The sequence below is a fragment of the Ovis canadensis genome, chromosome 1 (assembly GCF_042477335.2).
Source record: "Ovis canadensis isolate MfBH-ARS-UI-01 breed Bighorn chromosome 1, ARS-UI_OviCan_v2, whole genome shotgun sequence".
In the NCBI taxonomy this organism is placed as follows: Eukaryota; Metazoa; Chordata; class Mammalia; order Artiodactyla; family Bovidae; genus Ovis; species Ovis canadensis.
In genome coordinates, this window is record NC_091245.1 from 4370513 (window position 1) to 4377204 (window position 6692).

At 54.0% G+C, this 6692-nt stretch overlaps 1 protein-coding gene across 2 annotated transcripts in view; it reads right to left on the reverse strand.

The window, feature by feature from the left end:
- Positions 1 to 6414, reverse strand: part of MLPH (melanophilin) — a 47236-nt gene extending 40822 nt beyond the window's left edge. Inside the window, exon 1 of one of the 2 annotated variants that reach the window (XM_069584660.1) lies at positions 6190 to 6414. The gene's annotated coding sequence lies outside the window, so the exon portion shown is untranslated. The remainder of the gene's footprint in view (positions 1 to 6189) is intronic. The other variant, XM_069584661.1, reaches the window with a different exon arrangement.
- Positions 6415 to 6692: the final 278 nt, after the last annotated feature.

The following is a 6692-nucleotide window of genomic DNA, read 5'->3' on the forward strand; positions in this document are numbered from 1 at the left end:
CTGCACTCAGTCCAGCTCTGTTCTGGCGGGACGGGGTTGGGGGGCAGATTCTGTCTGGGTGACGGGATCCTGGTGGGAACCGAAAGCTCAAGAATCTTTGTGTGACTTCAGCGAGTCTTCACGAAGGACAAAAACCCGCTTTTCAGGAACATCACAGAAGGGACCCAGTCTGTCTGGTTTCACTGGGAAGCCCTAAACACCAACCAAGGACGCAAATCTGCTTCTGAATTCTGAGCAGCATCTCCATTCACTGATGCTGACCTCCTGAAAGTAATCTCTGTGCAAATGCAAACAACACTTGTTCTGTGCTAGAAAGCAAGTTTGCTGTACAAGACGTTAATTATGAAGCGTCATTTTCTGAGTAACACTCAGATACCACTTAAAATCAAAGTGGCCACAGAGATCCCATGGCTGTCAAACTATGCCTTAAAATAGGTGAAAAATAATTTGTAATTTTTTTTTTGCACTGACCCTCTCAATATTTCCAAACTCAAGCACTGCGTTATGAATGTTGTACTAAGAGGATGCCCTGATGGGTCAGAATCATTCAAACTATTTTCTTTACACTTGAACTGAGATTTTTGGATGTGAAAACATTAAACCCAAACTGACTCTTGATGCTTCCCCAGAGCACATAGTTTCTGTTTGTCTTTAAAAAATGGAACAAAAAGTCATTTGATGGATGCCTGGGGTTTATTCATCTTTGCTTTTTACTGTCATTGAGAAAATTCTATCATAAGAAGAACATTCATTTGAAATTCTATTTTCAGAGCAGATGAAAGCCGTGACTATCAGCTGAGTAGTCAGCATTCTCTCTCCTCTCCTAAAGGAAAAGTCACAATTTCAGGCTTCATTTCAAGAAACTTAATTTGAGAGATGTGAGGGAGAAAAATAGAACAAAAGGAAACCAGTATATTTTTCTTGCCATGCAAGCTTACCTGTCTTAGAGTGGGTCAGTGGCTGATGACCCATGGATGAATGGCCCACTAGGGGTCAGAACCCCTGCCTGGAGACTTCACACCCAGAGGAAGCACTCCCCGCCCTCTCAAGCCTGTCTCTTCTGTTTGATGCTTCTTTCTAACAAGGATGGCACCTGGCTTCCTGGCTCAGACAGCAAAGTCGATCGCAGTCTGGGGACGGGTGATACTGTACCAGAGAGTCACCTCCGGAGAGGGGGGTGCCTGCCAGGGATGGGGTAGGGAAGACACCCAGGCTGGCTGTCCACTGCCTGGAGAGAGGCCGGGCAGAAGCTGCTGAGACGTGGACAGAGAGAGATGGCCAGGGCACAGTGCTTCAAGGGAACCAGGGCATCATGACAGCACCAACTCGGAGGTTCCAGGGGTGACCCTGAGTTGTTAAGTGAAAGTGTTCGTCTCCCAGTCGTGTCCGACAGCTTGTGACCACACCCCCCCCAACCCACACACACACCATGGACTGTAGCCTACCTCTGTCCATGGGACTCTCCAGGCAAGAATACTGGAATGTGTAGTCATTCCCCTCTCCAGGGGATCTTCCCGACCCAGGGATCAAACCCAGGTCTCAAACAGTGCAGGCAGATTCTTTACGGTCTAAGCCACCAGGGAAACTGATGTGTGTTCATGATGCTCTGTTTAATGAAGCCAGGAATGAGGCAATACAGAGTTTGAAAAACAAGTATCCCACGTAGCTAACTCAAGAGTGGACTGTCGGTACTCCATAGGGTAGACATAATCTGAAAACTTTTACTCCGGTGCATGTTTTTAGCTCTGGCCCAACTTCTGGGTGAGCAGGCGGTGGTGGGAGAGTGACTGGAAACTTCAGACCTGCCCCGTTCATCGGACGCTATGCTATGCAGCTGGGAGGTGATGTTCCCAGGGAAGCAGGTTCTCAGGGCAGCTAGGGGTCAGCAGCCTGTGGTCCCCGACACGGGGCTTTACTACGGTGACCAGCCTTCCCATTCAGTGAGTTGATGAAGTGCAGCAGAAGCTTAAAGCTTTTAATTATTTTTGTTAGTTTATTTTGCTGCTGGTGGTGGTGATGGTGGGTAGGTGGGGGTGGTAGTTTAAAGCTCTTTTTTTTTTTTCCCCATCTTGGACCCAGTTGGTTCTAGCTAGTTTTTTTTTTTTTTTTTTTTTACTTTTATTTTTCATTAGGGTGTAGCCAATTAACCATCAGTGAGATAGTTTCAGGTGAACCACCGAGACTCAGCCATACATACATATGTATCCCTTCTCCCCCAAACTCCCCTCCCACCCAGGCTGCCACACAACACTGAGCAGAGTTCTCTGTGCTATACAGTAGGTCCTTGTTGGTTATCCATCTAAAATATAGCAGCATGGACATGTCCATCCCAAACTCCCTATCCATCCCTTTCTCCTCTTTCCCAGGTCAATGGTAAGTTTGTTCTCTTTGAATCTGCTTCTGTTTTGTAAATTCATTTGTATAATTTCTTTTTAGATTACATATGTAAGGAATGTCACACCATATTTCTCCTTCTCTGACAGGCTTCGCTCAGTATGACAATCCATGTCCATCCATGTTGCTGCAAATGGCATTTCCGTTTTAATGGCAGAGTAATATTCCATTACTTAACCAACAAAGGTCTGTCTAGTCAAAGCTATGGTTTTTCCAGTAGTCAGGTATGGATGTGAGAACTGGACCATAAAGAAAGCTGAGCACTGAAGAACTGATGCTTTTGAACTGTGGTGTTGGAGAAGACTCTTGAGAGCCCCTTGGACTGCAAGGAGTTCCAACCAGTCCATCCTAAAGGAAATCAACCCTGGATATTCACTGGAAGGACGGATGCTAAAGCCGAAACTCTAATACTTTGGCCAGCTGACGTGAAGAACTGACTCACTGGAAAAGACCCTGATGCTGGGAAAGATTGAAGGCGGGAGGAGAAGGGGACGACAGAGGATGAGATAGTTGGATGGCACTGCTGACAAGATGGACATGCATTATTAGAGCAAGCTCCGGGAGCTGGTGATGGACAGGGAGGCCTTGCGTGATGCAGTCCATGGGGTCGCAAAGAGTCGGACATGACTGAGTGGCTGAACTGAACTGAATATTCCATTGTATATATGTACCGCATTTTCTTTATCCATTTCTCTGTTGGTGGACATTTAGGTTGCTAAAGCTTTTAAAAACTATCTTTAGAAAATAACCTTGAACAGAATGGAGAATATGCTCGATTTTAGCAACCAAAGGGCATAAACCGAGAGACACTGGCAACTGGGACACGAGCTGTTAGCACCCTTCTGGCCTGTGTCAGGCTGCTACGTTGATGGGGCCCTTGGGATGTGGTAGAAGGTCCTGCCAGATACTCTGTCAGGTACGGCAAAGCATAAGGACCCTGGATTCACGGAGGGGACAGCCTTTCAGCCATGGTCATCTCTCCCACCACTCCCCACTTTGCTCACCAAGACCCTGGTCTCCACCAGGTATCCCTCCAACCACCACAGTCAGGGGAGAACATGGGAGCAGGGCCTGACCTGGGTCTGCCTAAATGCCCTACTAACATGGGTCATTCCTGACCCACAGAGCGGGCAGGGTTCTGACCTGCCCTGGCCCGGGGGAACCTCCCAGGGTGTGCGTGCTGGGGAGGGCAGACTCCCCAGGCTCCATCTGCCCCTGGTTCCACTTGGGTGTAGATAACGCCTAGTCATGAGCTTCCTGAACAACATACTTTCAATTTGTGCCTGGTCCAGGGCTCAGATTTAATCACATTGTTAATCTTTGAGACTGTTAGCCCTCCCCAGTCATTTATAAGTTATAATGGAGAGAATAGAATGCTACATGGAAGTTAGTAAGTTGGAAAGAGACAGTGGAACTGGTTTTACGAAGTGGGTAGCCTGAACCCAGATCACTGCATTTCAGCCGTGGCTCATCTGTGTCTGTTAAAGATTTGAATTCATATTTTGACCCCATTAAGGGGAAATATGGGCGGGGGTTCTTCCTACACACAACTTGGGCTGGAGGGGCCCCCTGAGCCTGGGAACAAAGGCAAGAATGAGTCGTCACTGCCTATGATAAACTTCTCAGCAAGCCCAAGTTCCTCTTCAATGCCCTACCAACAAGGGCAGGAATGCGCTCTGACTCAGAATCAGGTGGGTGACCCTTACCGATAAAGGTACAGGCACATTCAGGGGGAAGGCCCAGGTGCTAGCTGGGGGCAGGGGGGCCGTGCATTAACCCTTTGTGGCTGCTTCCCAAATGCTGTCCTCAGAGTGGGGCTGTGTGGTTACTTCTGCAGGCAGGGCTGGCTTCCCAGACATGCAACCAACCCCTCAACCTTCCTCAGCTGCAACATGAGTATGTTTCCACCCCGGAGGCACCCCACCCCTGCAGGTGCTCTGAAATCACCCCAGCAGCTCAGGCTCTGCCGGTTGCCTCCCTCCTGCTCCATCTCTCCACTCTCTCAGCTCCCTGGGGAGCTGCTGGAAACCTTGCTTCTACACGGACATCCTTCCACACTTGCACGAAATCCTTGGCTACAGACTCCAGAGCAAGGACGGAGCCCCAGGTGATGCTGCGGGACAAGGATGCCCTGAGGGTCAGGGGCTGGGTTCCAATCCCGGTTCAGGCACCAGCCGGCCCCCACGACTAGGGACCAGTCCCCTTCCTCTGCGGGTCTCAGCGTGTGCAGCTGTGCCATGACTCCTCCAGCCCTCTCCAGCCTTGGGTGATGCCAGGATGTCAGAATTAGAGGGAGAGGTCATAGGGTGGGTGCAGGGGAGGGGGCCTCATCCTCTAGAGATTGCTTCTGCAAAGAATGAGACAGGTAGCTCCCGAACGCTGACCCGATGGCAGGGGCGGGGGCCCCCATGAGCCATCACCATGCTGCCATCCGAGGGCACCAAAGCCACCCTTCCGAGTAGTCTACGGGGCTCTGGCTCCTCTTCACCAACCCTCAAGCCTCCCCCTGAGCTGGCCTTAACGTTTCAGTCACTCCTGCCTTAATCAATAAGGCCCCGTGCCTGCTAGTCTGTGTGCCTGGAGCAGTCCTCAGTCACTCCTGCAGGGCACCTACCACTGCGTCCAGAGTTTGGACGTAGGGGGAGCGCAGGGACCTATGACTGGTGCTTGGATTCTAAGGCATGAGGCCCTGGAGATCCAGGTACAGGGCTTTTGCCCGAGAAAGCTGGGTCTTGCTGAGGCCTAGTGGAGTGGCCTGCAGAGGGCTAGATGGTAAAAGATGGACGTGCGTGGCTGAACCCAGGTGCCAACGTCACCGCTCCACCGCCGTGGTCTTTAAGCCTGACCGTCTCCCTGGGCTTCACGGCGATGGGCATTGCTGCCTTCGCACCCAGTGGGCCAGTGGGGGCCTCGCCACCCCCTTTATCACTCCAGCCTTTCAGAAAGAAATATGTAACTAAGAAGGAAAAAAATCAAAACACATAAAAATGTAAAGGTCCCAGGCCAACTGAAAATGGAGTGGGGTTCTTCTCAACGCGTGGTTAAGGTGCGCAGGACACAGGTGTCTGAGCTTGGGAGACCAGAGGGCCTTTGTAAGCAGGTCTGGCTCAGGCTTCCCAGGTGGTGCTCGTGTAAAGAGGAGACCCCAGAGACAAGTGTTAAATCCCTGGTGGGTCAGGACGGTCCCCTGGAGGAGGGCACGGCAACCCCCTCCAGTATTCCTGTGGGGGGCTCCCGGTGGACAGAGCAGCCTGGCGGGCCACAGTTGAAGCATTCCTCACTTTCTGGCTCGGGCAGGGGCCAGTGGCCACTACCTGACTCCCTTCCCTGCAGACCCGTCCCCCGGGCCCTGTGGGCTGGTCTGGGGGCCTGTCAGCAAACAAAATTCCAATACAAGTGGGGCTTTCAGGGGCCCCCAATCCAGGACACCTCCTCCCATGCCAGGACGCCCCAGGGCTCTCTCTCTGGCAGGAGTCGCTCCCCTAACAGCCTCGGCCCGAGTGACCTGCCCAGCTTAGTCTCCTCGGAGGGGCAGGCTCAGCCCCGTCTGCAGGGCCATCGCCAACAGGACTTCTGATGGAAACCACCGATTTGCCCAAAATGGGCTCCCGAGGACCCAGACCTTCGGTTAGGCTCTCCAGGCGAAGCCTGGCTTTGGGGTTCGGTTGGGGGGTGGGATGGAGAGGGGGCTGGGCGCGTCCTCCTCATCAGTCTGGAGGGACTGGGACCTGGGGAGCTGTTGGGGGCGTTTCACACCGCGGGCCCGCCCACCGCCCCGGTTCTCCCTGCACTCACCGACTCCTTTCCCAGGGGTGTCGGCCCTGGCCGCCGGGACCCCGGGGTTGCCCCCTCCAGTCCTGCCAGCGAGAGCGAGGCGACGGGCCGGGCGTCGGGGCTCGGGGCTCTGAGGCCAGGCGGGCCGATCGGGCCGGGCAGGGCGCAGGGCGGCGGGAGGGCGAGGTCCGGGCGCCCTCGGGGATCACGAGGGCCGCGCCCGCCCCGCCCAGCTCCGGGAGCGGCGAGCACCTCCGGGTGCGGGCGGCGGGCGGGGCGGGCACCCGGGCGCCCGCGCGGGAGGCGCCAGCGCCGGGCAGAGACCATCGCTCCTCGCCCACAGCCCGACTGGCGGAGGAAGGCGGCGGCGGCGGGGAGGGCAGGGCCGGGCCCGCACCTGGGGAGTCCGGCCGGTAACGCGCCGCCGCGGTCCGCCCTCGGTGCGGAGGGACCTGGGGGCCTTTCGCGCCCTCGGACCGCACGCTTTCTGACTTAATTCCCATCCCAGCTCTGCAGTTTACTCC